The sequence below is a fragment of the Protopterus annectens genome, chromosome 5.part0 (genome assembly GCF_019279795.1).
Source record: "Protopterus annectens isolate FY-2018-M chromosome 5.part0, PAN1.0, whole genome shotgun sequence".
In the NCBI taxonomy this organism is placed as follows: domain Eukaryota; kingdom Metazoa; phylum Chordata; order Ceratodontiformes; family Protopteridae; genus Protopterus; species Protopterus annectens.
In genome coordinates this window covers 1,346,649,768-1,346,667,231 of record NC_056735.1, presented here as the reverse complement: position 1 = coordinate 1,346,667,231, position 17,464 = coordinate 1,346,649,768, and positions in this window count along the sequence as shown.

The following is a 17,464-nucleotide window of genomic DNA, read 5'->3' as shown; positions in this document are numbered from 1 at the left end:
CGTAGGTTTACCCCGGGTATCACTTCTGTGTCACTGTTAGACAGAGGCACAGTATACTAACCTCGAAAAAGGGCATAGCAAAATTCATTTAAAATGGGTGGCGAAAGCCAAACACACTCTGGCTAGGCTTATAAATGCCCTAGGGCAGATAGCCTAGTATGAACCTATATCAGAAGAGAATTAGACTAGTTGATCAAATATAGACTAACTGGGAATGCATTTGAAATAACTACTCCTGTCAGTCCCTGACCATATATGCCTCAGATCAGGTATAAGGCTCTACTACACTAGATCTCAAAGTACACACTAATCTGAAAGAAATGCTATGTGCACTGAAATATTTCAAAAGAGTATGAGTGCCCAGGGGTCCGTAAATAATTACAATGGTGTAGTACCTAAATGGGGGGCATGAACACTTGACATATCTGCAGATTATCCAGTATATGTGGAAGCAGACACTGCATTTCAAACTGATACTGGCAACCACCTTTATATCCCTCACAAGAGAACTCCAGGGCAGATCTAGTAAGCAAAACTGCAGCAGACCCACAGTAATGTATGCCACACTTGGAAACCTTTCTAGACCCGATGAAGAGGTGGGGTGTGCCAGAGCTAGACCTTTTTGCTTCTCTGACCAAAGACATATTCTACTCCAGATAAGCCACCAAACAAGCCTGTTAAGGAAATGTTTTCTGTCTAAATGAGATAAATCTATTTATGTATGTCAGTTTCCTTACTCTCCAATGTAATTCAGAACGAAAAGGAGAAGCCAGAGATGATACTGATTGCAGCCTTCTGGCCAAGGCAGCATTGCTTCTCCCATCTCCTCTGGTTTGCAAGGGAGAAAACTTTACAGCTGCCACAGTATGTCACCCCCCTGATGCAGTGCAAGGGGGGAGTACTTATTCACCCCAATCTGTCCACTTTGCGTCTAGCAGCTTGAGGTTATGACTTTGCTTTCCTTCAGGCACCATGACGTGCTAAGTGTCATGGAGATGACTAGGAGGCCAAGTACCAGAAAATCCTTTCTAGCTAAATATAGCAGATCCTCCCCCTGGTGGCAAAGGTGGCACCTATGTGCCAAGCATGTGGATGTACCTATGAGTATTCATGGAACTATGCACTGTTGTAATCTTTCTTGTGATTTCCAGCTGTCATGTATCTTGACTCAGCAGCTCTATATCCAAAGCTGTACCTTCCTCCAGAAGACCTTGACTGATTCTCTGTCAGGTAAGGCTATCAGTAGTATAAGAGAGGTGTTGGCCTATGCCATCTTCTGATCCTTTTTTCTTTAATTTTAGCTAGCTGTAAATACTGTTAACATTGTCAGCCAGTCCACTTTCAAAAGTTAGGCAGATATCCCATAAGGGATTTTTTTGGGCTATTCCTGAGGTGTAATAATGGTGTAGTTCCAATGTCTGATACTGATTCTGATTCCAGATCTTCTGTCAAAGTATTTGTGTAGAAAGAAAATTTGTCATAAAGACTTCCACATCCTTTGTGCTTCCTTGACCTTGATCATAATGTATATGTGACTCTGCATCGTGCAAGTTTTATCCCAAAAGGAGGACAAGAGCTTGATATCTCTTTAAATTCAGTGGAAAAGGGGCATGCACCTGATTCCTAGCCTTTAAAGCTTCCTTGAACTTTCTTCCTAATAAAAACATGGGAGGAAACATCCAGAAACTTGAAAACATTCTGCTGAATATCTCCTGCCTTCTAGGTTTAGCAAATTCAGATGCAGTGGGGGTGCTTTTGATGCCCCATCTTTAAAAGCGGTTAGTTGAAGTCTCTGGCATGACTGCTGTGCAGACTGTCACACTGTTGACTTTTCACATGTCCTTCTGGACCAAAGATTCTGCTGTGCACCTTCTAATATCAAGGTGGTGTCTGTGTCAAAGGCTTGAATGTTACTTGTCAAAGGGAAGTGCTGTGTACCCTTGGTATTCATGAGAAATTTCCCGTGGAGCAGATTGGGACCTTGGTAGCATGCCTGCAACCCAAAGCTTCCAGTGCAGTTGTATCTGAATCCATGAGAGATAAAGCATCAAAGAACAAGCAGGTGCCAACCAGCTTGCCTTGGCGTAGGTCAGGCAGTGCCTTGGTCACTCATTTCCCAGGGTTCTTCCCAGCAAGTTTTCCAGCTGTCTCAGGATTTCATATCTTTTTTTTTTTAAGTCTGGGCAATGAGCAGTGGAAATCCTTGATGTGTTTGGAGCACCTTCTGGAAAGAGAGTGGATCCCGTGGTGAAGAGGTCTAATACCCCTGACTCTGAAATAGTTGAACTTACCTATGTGGGTCATGTTCCTTTTGCTACACTGTGCTCTCTGGACCTCCACTAGGGGATTTGACTTTTCAGGGCACTCTTCTTAAGATACAGGAGCTCCAGTGGGAGTCAGTGGTGTACCCAAGGGGCCATCTTAGGTACAGAAGTTTCATGAGCCTGCCTGTGCCTAGGGCATTTGTTGTTCCTCCAGTTTTGGATTCCGTGGATGCTGTTGGAGCCTCTATGGAACCAGATTCTCTCTGTCTTACTTCTAGGAAAGCTGACTGTTTTTTACAGGGTTGAGGAGCTAGAATATGGGCTCCTTATGATTATTCTGAGGTATCCGTGGTTAGGGGCTAACTGAAGGTAGCTTGCTCTAAAGGCATTACCTAGTTTGCTTGGATTTGTTTAATGAAAATCTCTCTGCATTACATTTAGGGGGTCTGCTTCAGCTACATCCAGGAACCTTATTCCCATTGACAGGGTGAATAGAATACTCAACAGATTTGGGGAAAAGTTTTACACCTTTGCTACTCATCACTCAGAGCCTTTAACTACCAGACCCACATGCTTAACCTTCAGCAGTTTCCGCTGAAGGAGAAGAGGACTAAGGCACTGAGGATATCAGATAAGGGTCTAAAATAAGAGATGCTTATGTTGTGATGTTTGTGCTCAGGTTGTGAAGCACTCCAAGCAATATGGATGTGATGCCATGGGTGCATACTGTGGGGCAGTAACCAATAGAGCTTGTGATTTGGAAATATGCCTGGTTGAGGACTTAGCCCCTTCCAGACCATATGAAAATATGTAGCTCCTTAATGTACTTTGGAATAATGACTTACTCTTTGAAACCCCTGATAAAGGTGTCTGCTAGAAGCTGGAGGAGGGAAGCAAAAATGTGCAGTCAGTGAAGCTTTTTCAAGTCGAGGCATTAAATTCATCAGGAGTTACCCAGCTAAACTTTGTCTTTTATATCATAAACATGACAAGAAGAAGTCATGGAAATAAACAGGAATGTTCTGGAAAGAATGCCAAGAAAAAAATGAGAAGTCTGGGAGGGGGGGGTCATAACATCCAAAGGGAACAGCCATGAATTAACTGTGCTGCCCCTTCCCAAACCTAGCCCTGTTCCTGTCTAATAGAGCTGAAAGTTAACTTTTGTTGAATACTTGAAAATACATTACTAGGACCAGTGGATACTGAACATTCTACAAGCAGGGATACACATTTCAGAAAACTCAGGAGTTCAATCTGTTCTGAAAGATCAGTTCAGTCTAGTGCTTTCTGTGTTCAGAGATATGTTGGGAGGAAATAACTGTAGAAACTGTCAGGAAAGAACAAGAGTTTTATTCTAGACTGTACCTCCTATGAAGAAAGGAAAGCAATTTGACACCCATACTTGTACCTCCTATGAAGAAAGGAAAGCAATCTGACACCCATACTGGAGTTATCTAAAGTTACTTGTCATTCCAAAACATTCCAAAGCCTTCTCTCCCTCTCTGCTGCATGTTAAGCCCTTGTGGTCACTCTAGACCTAAAAGATGCACTTCTTCATATACCATTCATAAGCACCATAGAAAGTTCCTCATATTTGCAGTAGGGAGGAGTACTACAAGTTCACTTCCTTGCCCTTTTGCTTGAGTGTTGAACCCATGGTCATTACCAAATCCTTGACTCCAGTAATAGCCTTCTGCAGGAAAAGGGCATTCTTGTTTATCCTTATCTGGTGACTATCTCATTGAAGCAAGTTCTTTGCAAGAGATATGCAAGGTTCTGAACTTTATCCTAAATTCAGTGAACGCAGCTTTTCAACCAATCTAAGGAAGTCCTAGCTCATTCTCACAAAGGGCCTGGTCTTATTGGGGGAGGGGCACAGCTCGACTCCACCCTTCAGAGAGTCTTCCAGAAGATGTGTTTTCCTTTCTAACTCTACTTTTAGAATATAAGTCATCAGAATACCTCTCACCTTCTTAGCACAAGAAATCTGGATAAGGCCAAAAATAATGGGGGGGGGGCTGAGTGGCAAAGGCCCAGAAATAGGGACAAATTTTAAATATTGCTCATATAAACTTAGAAAATTGCTAGAATAGACTTTTGACTTTTCCCGGTTAGGGGTCGCCACAGTGGAACTCCGGTCTGCTCATGATTGGCAGTGGATTTTTATGGTGCCGAGTTGCCAGCCCAACACTCAGCCTTCAACGAAGGCACTCCCATTCACGCTCGCACCTAACTGCATGTCTTTAATGTCACTCGACCATGGGGAGGACATGCAGACTCTACACAGAAGGTGCTCCAGCCGAGAATCGAAGGGAGGACCTCTTGCTGTGAGGCGACAATGCTAACCGCTGCACCTTTGTTTACTGGGAAAGTCCGACTGGACCAGCCGAGAATCGAAGGGAGAACCTCTTGCTGTGAGGCAACAACGCTAACCGTTGCACCTTTGTTTACTGGGAAAGTCCGACTGGACACAGGTCCTTTTTCAGCGGAGGCCTAGGGAGAAAATCTCCAGTTATGCAAAGATTACAGGTCTGAGTTACAGTTACAGGTAATATAAGACTTACACACAAAAAATCATGAAGTTTATGCACACTGCTAAAAGGAAAATGGCTTGTCTGCAAGCAAGCTCAAAGTCTCAACATAATAGTTACAGAAAGATAAATATAAAACATCTGAGATAAATATGTACACTAGACATAAAATGTTTAGTATTACCGTGCATTTTCTGAATGATATGAAGTCTGAAATTTGAATATTTGTTCAGTCCTCACTGATTTGCCAGAGAAACAGTGACCATTTACCACCAGTTCTGCACACTGCTGAGTATTACCGTTAAGATTCTGGACATAGCTGAAGAAGAACTTCTGATTGTCCTTAGCCTGGGAGGCTATCCTGACCTTGTAATTGGCCTTGTTGGGCTTTATTAGACCTCTCAGTTTCTTGTTTAGTTGAATCAGAGAGCTCTTGCTTCTGTGGTAGTTGCTCATTCTGATTTTGACCATTTTTTTCTTTTGTTACATAGCCTGTCACGGTAAGGATACCATTGATGTTACACTATTGATTTTTGTCTATACTTACAGGTATGTAAAATATTTGGAGTATATATTCTTTGATTAGTATTAGAATAAGTAAATAAGTATAGTACAGAGTATTTGTTCAACTTCATATTCGATGGATTGCTATTTCAATGTTCACCAAAGTATTAGGACAGTGCTGGTTATTCTGTGATTGAGCACTAGATGTCAGTATCTCATCATCATGCCATTGACTGTGTACTGCTATGGTTCTTAGTTAGCTTATAGCAAATCTTTTTTTCTTACTTTGGGGTGTTTGAAATTGTTTGGACTAAATGTAGACCATGCATATATATTTGTGTGTACCTGCATATATTTTTATATACAATGCCTTTTACTTTTATGTAAATTGCATCTTCCTTCTCCCTTCCCATCACAAAAATAATGGCCACCATACTGCACTTTACTTTATCAATGCCATTTCCAACCCCATCATCTAGATATATAGACCAACCTCGTGGCACAGAGAGATGAAGCCCTTACTGTGACCCAGACAACTTGGTGGATGCAAAGGACACTCTGGTAGATCTAGTCAATGAGGAGAGGAGGCAGTGGCAGCTGATGGTCAGCTGCAGGGAGTGGGAGCACAAATCCTCACAGTAGCTCTGTTCTTATATAAAACCCACACCTCAACTTGACACACACTGCAACCACATTAATTCCCCTCACAGCTATCCTTCCCACTCTCAGACCTAATGAGCGCTCCTTACTTCTTCCTCACAGATGTTTTTCACTTACACCTAGTATGTACTTTTTCCTGTACAAACTGCAAGCTATGTAGCTAACTTAATCTCTCACTATCCCTTCACATTCCATCTTGAATCAGATTTCACCTATTATAATATGGCTGCTTTCATCCTCCTCTATATTCTTGTATCTTCCTTCACCTTCCATACTTGCTGTTGTAAATATGATTGTTGCAATCCACCAGTATGATATTCTCTTTACTTTTTGTTGCGCTAATTAGTTTGTAGCATGTGATTAATTAATGTATATTTGTAAATCCTCTGGATGTTTAGGAAAAAAAAAACTAAAAATGTATGTATGTGATGTGGAACCTTTCTCCCTAGACCTTTGCTGAAAAGGGGTTTGCTGAGTTGTCTGTCACAGTAAACAGATGGAAATAAAATTATTAATCCCAACTAGACATATGTACTGTGAGGACATGATAAACATTATAAGGGAGGGTAAGAAACAAAAGCCCCGGGAATCATCTCTGTGTCACTGCTGGACAGAGGCACAACAAACTAATGGGCACAGTATTTTTTCATATAAGGGGCGGCATAAGCCACAAAACTTTGGGCTAGGCTTATAAATGCCTTAGGGCAGATAGCCTAGTATAAACCTATGAAGAAAAGGAAATCTTAATTAGCTAAATGGAAAATGTTCTCCCTTAGTGCCTGTTTAGAGACTAAGACCCAAGTAAGGCACAACTGCCAATGGTTCTGGACTACATGTAAGACCTTTATAAAACTGGCCTATCTTCTCTCTGTTAAGGTTCATGCTTCTGTTGTTTCAGCCTGTCTGCGCATAGACCTGCCTTTATACTCCAAACCTTCTGTAATGCAATTCCTAAAACGGGGTCCATTATCTTAGACCACCAGAAGAGATTGTTCCAACATGGGATCTCTATTCAGTTTTAGAAAAACTAGCCCTTGGGCCTTTTAAACCAAATATGTCTTCATCCTTACAGTTTTTATCTTGGAAGATGCTGTTTTTAGTGGCTATCACCTCTGTTAGAAGACTCTTAGAACTTCAACCTTTAATGTGCAGAGAACTCCTTTTTGTTTTTGGCAGGATACCCCTCCATACCAATCCATCCTTTATGCAAAGGTGGTCATAGAGTTATCCCTTAAGCAAGTTATTCATTTGCCAGTATTTTCCTAACCCTCTGAACAAGGGGGGGGGGGTGGTACCCTTCATTCTCTTGGTATGCATTGGCAACTCAGAATTTATCAGCATAGGACTAAGTAATTCTCCTTGGCACAAAGGGAAAGGAATAGGCACCAGTTGCCTTGCTCACTGAATTTCCTAGTGTTTGTTACATAGGCCATGGCAAATCTATTGCTTGGAATGTCCAAGCCTATACCACTACAACCAGTGCAGACATCACAGCTTTCTATGGCTCATTAAAATCTAGTGATGCCTTTCAATGTTTCCCTAGAATATTCCTAGTTGATGCCTCTAGGCATCTAGTGTTGCTTGTTCATTCATACATTAATAATTCTAAAACCATGCTATGTGCAAGCCATTGAAAGAGTTAATCTATAAGCTTATATGATGGTAGCCCAACCGCATTGATATTTGGCCTCTAATACAGCTAAAACACTACTATATGCTGTTAATTGATCTATACTGTCATAGGTTTTGTATTTCAGTAATCAGATAACACAGACAGAATTGCTTAGATTGATTTGAAATCTGCCACAACAGTATGAACAAAATGCTCCTGACAACATTTGTGTAACTTGAGTGATTGCTGAGACATTGTAAGATGTTTACAAAACATTACACAAATGAGTATTTATTGTTTTATTGGGAATTATAAAATCCAATTTAAGACCTACACTCTGATTGTGACCATGTAAAGATTATTTTGTACGAAACACTTTGCCATTTATTCTTCTTTAGTAATACTTGTCATTTTATAGATATGAATGTTTACATTTGTTTAAACTGTGAAGGTGTAGCTTGTGTTTGTCAAAAAGTTCAAGATGCAGCCATTGGAAGTTGAAGTATAAACCTCTGGAACTCTTTTGGGGCAAGCTAGCCTGGAGGGTAGGCACCTGATATTTTGTCCACACATTTGCCAGTCAATACAAGTTAGGGATCAGCTCAAGGGGCAAGGGGTGGATTTCTCTCTGCTTTCATGAAATGTCTGTTTTCCTAACTGATTGATACCAGCCACACTCTAATTGTATTCTTTGGGAATCTTTCCTTTCCAAGTTCTAACAGTTAGGAGTGTGACAGTGAACACCATGATGAACATAGTGTGGTTGTTTAAGGAACTTAACATAAATGTAGATGTTTGTACTTACTGTTAGAGTCCAGGTTCCTGCCTATATTTCCCCATTTTCCATTCTTCCAGTCTTGATAAACCTGTGTTGAAGTGATTCCTTATGCATACTACCTGCACTTCACCTCTTACTTCCCTACAAGACCCTTTCCTCTTTTACTTAACTGGAAAAGGAGATTGGGGACCTCTGGGGTGGACCTAGGGTGCAAGAGAGTTTCACCATTTGGTCCACTAGATCTCTTGCGAATCGGTCTTTTAATTTGGCCTTGGCAAATGCAAGAAATATCTGAAGATGGTGTCAGCGAATGCACCTCTTGTATAGCATGTATGGATTTATGTAGTAGTGGGATGTTGTTGACTGAGGCCCAGTGGGTAGAGGTGGAGCACTGAAAGTCATGCCTGTCAGCCAGGCTACAAGTGGGCAGGATATCCTAAATATGAAGACTGCAACAGTGAATATACTCAAACATTTGCATTCATGGTAATTTACTAAGGCAGCTGTACTATCTCCCTTCTTCTATGCCTAACGAGGTAAGAGCCAAAAATGTTGCCTCAGTGTAAGGACATCTTGATTCAGAAAAAAGGGGTCCCTCGTGCACTCCAATCTGACCAAGTAAAGATGACAGGTTGGGTGATTTGACCATCAGATGACATACTAAACATTATGTGGAATGGCTAGGAAACTAAGCAAAAAGAAATTATACATAGAAAAATAGAAGAGATTCTTCCTTTGGCACCAATCCAAGAGTCCAGTACCCAAACTCACTCCCTATCACTGGTCCTGAATTACCTCATTACTTAAAATGCATTTATCTTATGCCTCCTTAAAGGTACATGCCTCTGTTTTCTCAAACTGCTTTCCTTCAGACCACATTTTTATTTATAACTGTGAAGGAAATAATTTATGAAAAGGTTATTGTATCTTAGACCACCTAAAAGGAAAATCGTTCAAACATGAAATCTCAGTTATGTGTTAGGTTTATCTTAAATCCTCCTGAAAAAGCTGCTTTTGTCCATCTTAAATTCTTATCTTGGAAGACTGTTTTTTGGTGTGTATGTGACATATTGAAGAATGTCAGAAATATAGACACTGATGTGCAAGGAGCCACTTCTTGTCTTCCACGAGGATAGCATATTGCTTCACACCAACCTCTCCTTTATACCAAAGGTAGTGACTGAGATCTCTGAATCAGGCCATATGCATTCCTGTGTTTTTTCCTGAATCACAAAAGAAGGTGGAAAGAGCTCTGCATGCCTTAGATTTGCATAGATAACCAAGATTTTGCTTGCACAAAACAAGAGTATTTAGAAAATCAGAGTAGCTATTTATATAATTTGCCAAAGGCAGGGAAGAGAGGGCAGGCAGCAGACATTATGTAAATTGCTAGCATGCAGTATCTAACGTTGCTGCTGCTCTTATGGAAATCCCATGCCAGGGCATGTTAAAGCAATATTCAGCAAGAGCCATAACCACCACCAGCGCTTCTCTCTGGTGGATTAGTACTCATTTCATTTTAGAAGCAGCTACTTGGCCTTTAGTCAACATGATTTCAAAGCACTGTATCGCTTCCTTCCTGTAATGTCTGTTCTCCTAGATGATCCTGCCTGGGCCAAACACACTGGGAGGATGCTGTAGGAGTCATTCCATATAGAAGGACTGAAACAATGAATAGCGTAATGAACATAGTACAGCTGTGTTAAGAACTCAGCATAAATGTAGATGAATGATACCACAGTACAAGAACAAAATGATTGACATCAACAATTGGCTAAGCTGCTGGTGTCATTCTAAGGGGATCCAGTATCTGTCTGCCTGGGATGACATGATCGACAGACCACGATGCTTTGCCAGCGATGGCCTGCACCCTGTCTTGGGATTCCAGATACTGGCTAAGGCTCTTGCCACCCCTATAGTGCCTTTTTTTAGGCAAGGTTCAAATGACAAATTCACCACCTTAACAGGTACAAGCAAGCAAAATCTGAGGGTAATGCTACTCAATGCTAGAAGTCTAAACCTCAAAATGCATTCACTCGAGGCACTCCTTAAAATGGAGAACATTGACATCTGTGCAGTGACAGAGACCTGGTTCAAGGCTCCAGACAGCACCCCTGCATTACCAGGCTATAATTCATACCACACCCTTCGGCCACCTAACCTAGACCGAAACACTAAAGGCAGAGGTGTGTCCATATTCATTAAGGATATCCACACCTCCAGGATAGTTGGTCAGCATAATGCATCTGAGATAATCCAAGTGCAACTAACTCTGGGCAAGACTGCAATCCAAATTGTAACTTGCTACAGATCCCCCACCATACCCCAGGATTCCCACTCCTCATTTCTTGATACACTGGAAAATATTAGGGTACAACCCAACACCCTAATAATGGGTGATTTCAACTACCCCACCATTAACTTGGAAAACTACTCATGTACAAACTCTCTTGCTCAACGTTTTCTGGAATTCATAAATTCCAATGCCTTGGATCAGCTTATCCACACCCCCACCAGGGGCAGCAATATCCTAGATCTGGTCATTACCAACATGGGCAACTGGTGTTTCACACCAGAGATCAATTCCTCATTGGTCAGATCTGACCACAAGCTAATCACCCTAGACATGCACATTCCGGCCCCCATCCCCCATTAGGGAAACCACCATAAAATATTTCTCCAGCGCCAACTTCACGCTTCTTAAGACAGAAGTGGCAAACTTCACAACACCCATGCAGATGGACAATAGAGGTACGACTGCTGAATCCTACACAAATGCACTTTATAAGCACTTACACGAGTGCATGGATCATGCTATCCAGGGGCGGCTCGTGGCATAGGGCTGCCGGACTGCAGCCCCCTCAAAAATGAAAAAAGAAAGAAAAAGAAATGAAAAATAAAAAAAAATATTTTTTTAAATTGCTGATTTCAAGCATGCATAGACCGAGTCCCGGCTTATTGGTCTATGCGATGCTCAAGGTAGCCCGCCGTCCCCATAGGGGGACACAAGGAGCGCCTGTGCACTTTTACAGTGCACAGACCCGCCAGGATTATGGGACGCGTCCGGACTGCAAGAGGAGCAGCAGGGACTCGGGACAGAGCCTTAGGGATCTCGTCGGGGTCGGGCGGGCCCATTGGGATCTCGCGGGTCTTCAGTATTGCGCGGGAAGGATGTATGGACGTTTTCAGGTAAGGTGCCTTTTAATTGTGTATGGTGCTTGTGCTTTACTGGAGAGTGTGTGTTTATTGAGTTTGTGCTTTTTATTTGTGTATGGTGCTTGTGCTTTACTGGAGTGTGTGTGTGTGTGTGTGTGTGTGTGTGTGTGTGTGTGTGTGTGTGTGTGTGTGTGTGTGTGTGTGTGTGTGTGTGTGTGTGTGAGAAAATGCCCCAGGTGCTTATGGTGGTGTGGTAGGGAATGCCTCAGGCTTGAACCCTGTACCCTGTATGCAGGTGTTAAAGACTTGAGTTCCCTACCCACCACCATTTGTAAAAAATTTCAGATTTTTACCTCATATTCGATCTGATCTGTTCCTCATAATATCTGTGGTTTGTAAATGTTGCAATGCTTGATATTTGATGGTGTAGTAGTAGCATTGTTGCCTCACAGCTGCAGGTTCTTGGGTTTGATTCTTGGCTGGGGTTCCTTCTTTGTGGGGTCTGTATCTTCTCCCTGTGTTTGTGTGGGTTTGCTTTTGTGCCCTCCCATGTTACAAAGACATGTCTGCATTATTTCTTCCTGGGCCTCTGCTGAAAATTTGTTTATTTGTTCCAAGTCAGACTGTCCTGATTAAAAATGTTAAATAAAATTGATAGGCATTTCAATTTCAGACTTAAGGGTTTCTGAATGTTTAATTCCTTGCATTTGATGGTGCAGTGGTAGTATTGTTGCCTCACAGCTATAGGTTTTCTGGTTTGATTCTTGGTTGGGGTGGCTTCTGTGTGGAGTCTGCATCTCCTCCATGTGTTTGTGTGGATTTGCTCTGGTGCCCTGCCATTTTACAAAGACGTGTCTGCAGTTTTAATCCCTGCTGAAAATTGGTTTTGTTCTGTCCGCAGTAAAATTGACAGGCATTTGAATTTCAGACTTCAGGTTTCTGAATGTTTAATTCCTTGCATAATTGATGGTGCGGTGGTAGTATTGTTGCCTCACAGCTATAGGTTTTCTGGTTTGATTCTTGGTTGGGGTGGCTTCTGTTTGAGTCTGCATCTCCTGCCTGTGTTTGTGTGGATTTGCTCTGGTGCCCTGCCATTTTACAAAGATGTGTCTGCAGTTTTAATCCCTCGCCTCTGCTGAAAATTGTTTTGTTCTGTCCAGTAAAATTGACAGGCATTTGAATTTCAGACTTCAGGTTTCTGAATGTTTAATTCCTTGTATAATTGATGGTGCAGTGATAGTATTGTTACCTCACAACTATAGGTTTTCTGGTTTGATTCTTGGTTGGGGTGGCTTCTGTCTGCATCTCCTCCTGTATTTGTGTGGATTTGCTCTGGTGCCCTGCCATTTTGCAAAGACGTGTCTGCAGTATTAATCCCTGCATCTCTGCTGAAAATTGTTTTTGTTCTGTCCGCAGTAAAATTGACAGGCATTTGAATTTCAGACTTCAGGTTTCTGAATGTTTAATTCCTTGCAGATTTGATGGCAGTGGTAGTATTGTTGCCTCACAGCTATAGGTTTTCTGGTTTGATTCTTGGTTGGGGTGGCTTCTGTGTGGAGTCTGCATCTCCTCCATGTGTTTGTGTGGATTTGCTCTGGTGCCCTGCCATTTTACAAAGACGTGTCTGCAGTTTTAATCCCTGCTGAAAATTGGTTTTGTTCTGTCCGCAGTAAAATTGACAGGCATTTGAATTTCAGACTTCAGGTTTCTGAATGTTTAATTCCTTGCATAATTGATGGTGCGGTGGTAGTATTGTTGCCTCACAGCTATAGGTTTTCTGGTTTGATTCTTGGTTGGGGTGGCTTCTGTTTGGAGTCTGCATCTCCTGCCTGTGTTTGTGTGGATTTGCTCTGGTGCCCTGCCATTTTACAAAGATGTGTCTGCAGTTTTAATCCCTCGCCTCTGCTGAAAATTGTTTTGTTCTGTCCGCAGTAAAATTGACAGGCATTTGAATTTCAGACTTCAGGTTTCTGAATGTTTAACTCCTTGCAGATTTGATGGTGCAGTGATAGTATTGTTACCTCACAACTACAGGTTTTCTGGTTTGATTCTTGGTTGGGGTGGCTTCTGTTTGGAGTCTGCATCTCCTCCCTGTATTTGTGTGGATTTGCTCTGGTGCCCTGCCATTTTGCAAAGACGTGTCTGCAGTATTAATCCCTGCATCTCTGCTGAAAATTGTTTTTGTTCTGTCCGCAGTAAAATTGACAGGCATTTGAATTTCAGACTTCAGGTTTCTGAATGTTTAATTCCTTGCAGATTTGATGGTGCAGTGGTAGTATTGTTGCCTCACAGCTATAGGTTTTCTGGTTTGATTCTTGGTTGGGGTGGCTTCTGTGTGGAGTCTGCATCTCCTCCATGTGTTTGTGTGGATTTGCTCTGGTGCCCTGCCATTTTACAAAGACGTGTCTGCAGTTTTAATCCCTGCTGAAAATTGGTTTTGTTCTGTCCGCAGTAAAATTGACAGGCATTTGAATTTCAGACTTCAGGTTTCTGAATGTTTAATTCCCTTACGCATAATTGATGGTCTGCGGTGGTAGTATTGTTGCCTCACAGCTATGGGTTTTCTGGTTTGATTCTTGGTTGGGGTGGCTTCTGTTTGGAGTCTGCATCTCCTGCCTGTGTTTGTGGATTTGCTCCTGATGCCCTGCCATTTTACAAAAGCGTGTCTGTGTATTAATCCCTAACGTCTCTGCTGAAAATTATTTTGTTCTGTCCGCGAGTAGAAGATTGGCCGGCATTTGAATTTCCAAACTTCATGTTCTTTTCAGAATACATAGTAGCACACCCTTTTTTTCTAGCAATTTCCTAAGTTTATAAGATGAGTATTTTAAATTTGTCCCTATTTTTGGGACTGTATTCCCCATTATTGGCTCTCTTCTGCCCAGGTTTTGTGCTAAGGTTGACAGCTATGGCAAGAACTGAATTCACTGAATATGGACTGTAGAATTGTGCATATTTACTGATGAAGGTGCACTGTAGAATTGTGCATATTTACTGATAATGGTGGACTTTAGAATTGTGCATATTTACTAATAATGGTGGACTGTCGTGGAATTGTGCATATTTACTAATAATGGTGGACTGTAGAATTGTGTGTGTATATTTACTAATAATGGTGGACTGTGGGAAGTCTAGAGTAGACTTTTTTATGATAAATGTTCTCAACTGGGCAGTTTTTGCCATTATGGAATTATATACTGTTTTGTTTCATTGCTTACTGGAAAAATGTTCAAAACAAATTTAAAACACCCTCTGTAATGGCAGTGTGTACTGTATTGTACAAGGAATATAATTTTAGTACAATGAGGAAGGTGTATCAAAGAGCACATGTATGTTTCATATGCAAAGGGGCCTATGATTCTCTAAAACAGCCCAAGAATTAATCTTTATCTGCCACTGGCAAAATGTATTTTCTTTGAATGTGGGTTTCCAATGCTAATTCAATGAATGTGGAGTTTCAAGGGCAGAGAAGCGTTTTAATGCTAAGTTTTCATTAGAGACTGCATTGCTTTTGTTTAACATGATTACTTAATGTTTGTGCTGTAAAATACAAAATAAAACTCTTCAAATGAAGTCCAATCATTGAAGTAAAGCAGTATGCACCATTAGTGTTTATGGTAAATGGAGTGAATACCCAAGTAATGGTTAATTGGAATGGCTGCAGAGGCTCCAGTTCAACCATTATTTGTCAGGGGAAGGGCAAATCTCCAGACAGCGCCCAGCTGAACTATACTCCCAACTGTCCAGATTTTCAAAGAATGAATAGATTTTTGCTTCTTATTTTGGTATTGTTGTTCATAAAATTTGTAGTTTTAATTCCCTAAATGATTTGCCAGGAAGTCACTAAATAATAAGTTTCCTAGACTTCATAACCTTCATAAAATGTACATGTTAAAGCAAGAGTTCGCTTCTATCAACTATTGTCTCAATTTATATACAAGAGCAATTTTAGTACTGTTTATATGTGCTGCCCCCACATATTTGGCCTTGTTCAGATTTTATATGCATAACAGGGTTGAGAGAGTACATGCAAATAAATTGCTTTTATATAGAATTAGGCATAGCCAAATCTCTCAACTGTCCTCCAACCTCTTTGGCTCAAAATGTTGCTCTTCCCCTAATAATAATCCCTCTCCAAAATAGCAATTTTGAAGAAAATATGGAGGGTTTACAATTAAGAAATAACTGTAATAATCAAAAGTTATAGATTACTTGAAAATGCATGTAGATTCTTTTTATTTTGTCAGGCTGCTCAAGGTAGCAGTGTACTAATATTAAAGTGTCCCTTCTTTGACAGGTAGAAGCTGTATTGTGTGTCTATTTTATATTTTTGCATCACATTTTTGGTCCATTTTTTCATAAAATTGTGTTTTTGGCAAATTAGTGACAAATCAACTAAAGACTGAAGTTAGAAAAATGACAGACATTTGAGTTTCAGATTTATCATACCCTTCAGAAAATTCATACTAATGCAAGACCTATTCTATTATCTTTCTAAGTTTATTAGAGCAATATTTAAAAAATTGTCCTTCTTTGTTGTGCCTCTTGTCCCACTTCTGTGTATGGCTTCTTGTCCAGATTTCTTGCTCTTAAGTTGAGAGGTATGACAAATGTGTCAGGCCATCACAGTCAGCCAGAGAGATTTCAAATTGTGACATGCTTGTTGCACCCTTACCCCCATGTAGTGACTTCTGGATGTGTCCAAGCAAAGGCAAGGAGTAGTTGCATCTTACCTTGGATGGGGAGGACACACTGCATATACTACAGTGGCTTTTCATCTGTCCCCTGATTTTGCAGAATGGTCTGGTTTCTGTCATATTTTTGTACTGTTGATTTATATGCTTATTACTCAAAGTGCCTGTTGTTTGGTGTTTAAGTAGCAATGCTTTAATGACCATACAGGTGTTTGTCTGACATCAGAAGATGCAAGGTAAGCTTTAATAAGCATAACTGTTAAAAGAATTGCCAACATTGAAAGCCTTTCTGTTGTTGCCATGCAGAGAATACTTGACTAGATAATGTATGTAAGCTCTTTGCATAAAGGACAGGATTCCATTATTTTAAAAAAGCTCATTACACTTGTTGGAGACTTCCAGTCATCTCTCACAGGCTTCTTTACCCAGAACTAAACAGAATGCCAATCATGTGTGTGGTCCATAACTCAGTACAGTATCCTTTAAGCAATGTATCTTGAGCTTGTTTCTTGTTTGCTTTTCATTTTTACTTTTATCATGTTTTCCCATGAAACGCCAAGGTTGTCAGGCAGCAGGTCTTTTTTGGATAAGAAACATTTTCTTTTACAAGTGGGGGCATCACATAGATTTCTACTTTCAGCATGTTGCTTGGTACTTTTAATAAAGCTGAATATATTATAATTAGAACTTCGCAGTGCAAGGAGAAGTAGTTTTGAGTTGAGTGCTTCTGGTTTTCTTATACTTGATTTTGACTATGCTCCAGTAATGTATTGCAAGTAATTTATTTTTCATGCTCACAAAATGATTGACTTCACCAATTGGCTAAGCTGCTGGTGTCATTCTAAGGGGATCCAGTATCTGTCTGCCTGGGATGACATGATCGACAGACCACGATGCTTTGCCAGCGATGGCCTGCACCCGTTGCCCTTGGGATTCCAGATACTGGCTAAGGCTCTTGCCACCCCTATAGTGCCTTTTTTTAGGCAAGGTTCAAATGACAAATTCACCACCTTAACAGGTACAAGCAAGCAAAATCTGAGGGTAATGCTACTCAATGCTAGAAGTCTAAACCTCAAAATGCATTCACTCGAGGCACTCCTTAAAATGGAGAACATTGACATCTGTGCAGTGACAGAGACCTGGTTCATGGCTCCAGACAGCACCCCTGCATTACCAGGCTATAATTCATACCACACCCTTCGGCCACCTAACCTAGACCGAAACACTAAAGGCAGAGGTGTGTCCATATTCATTAAGGATATCCA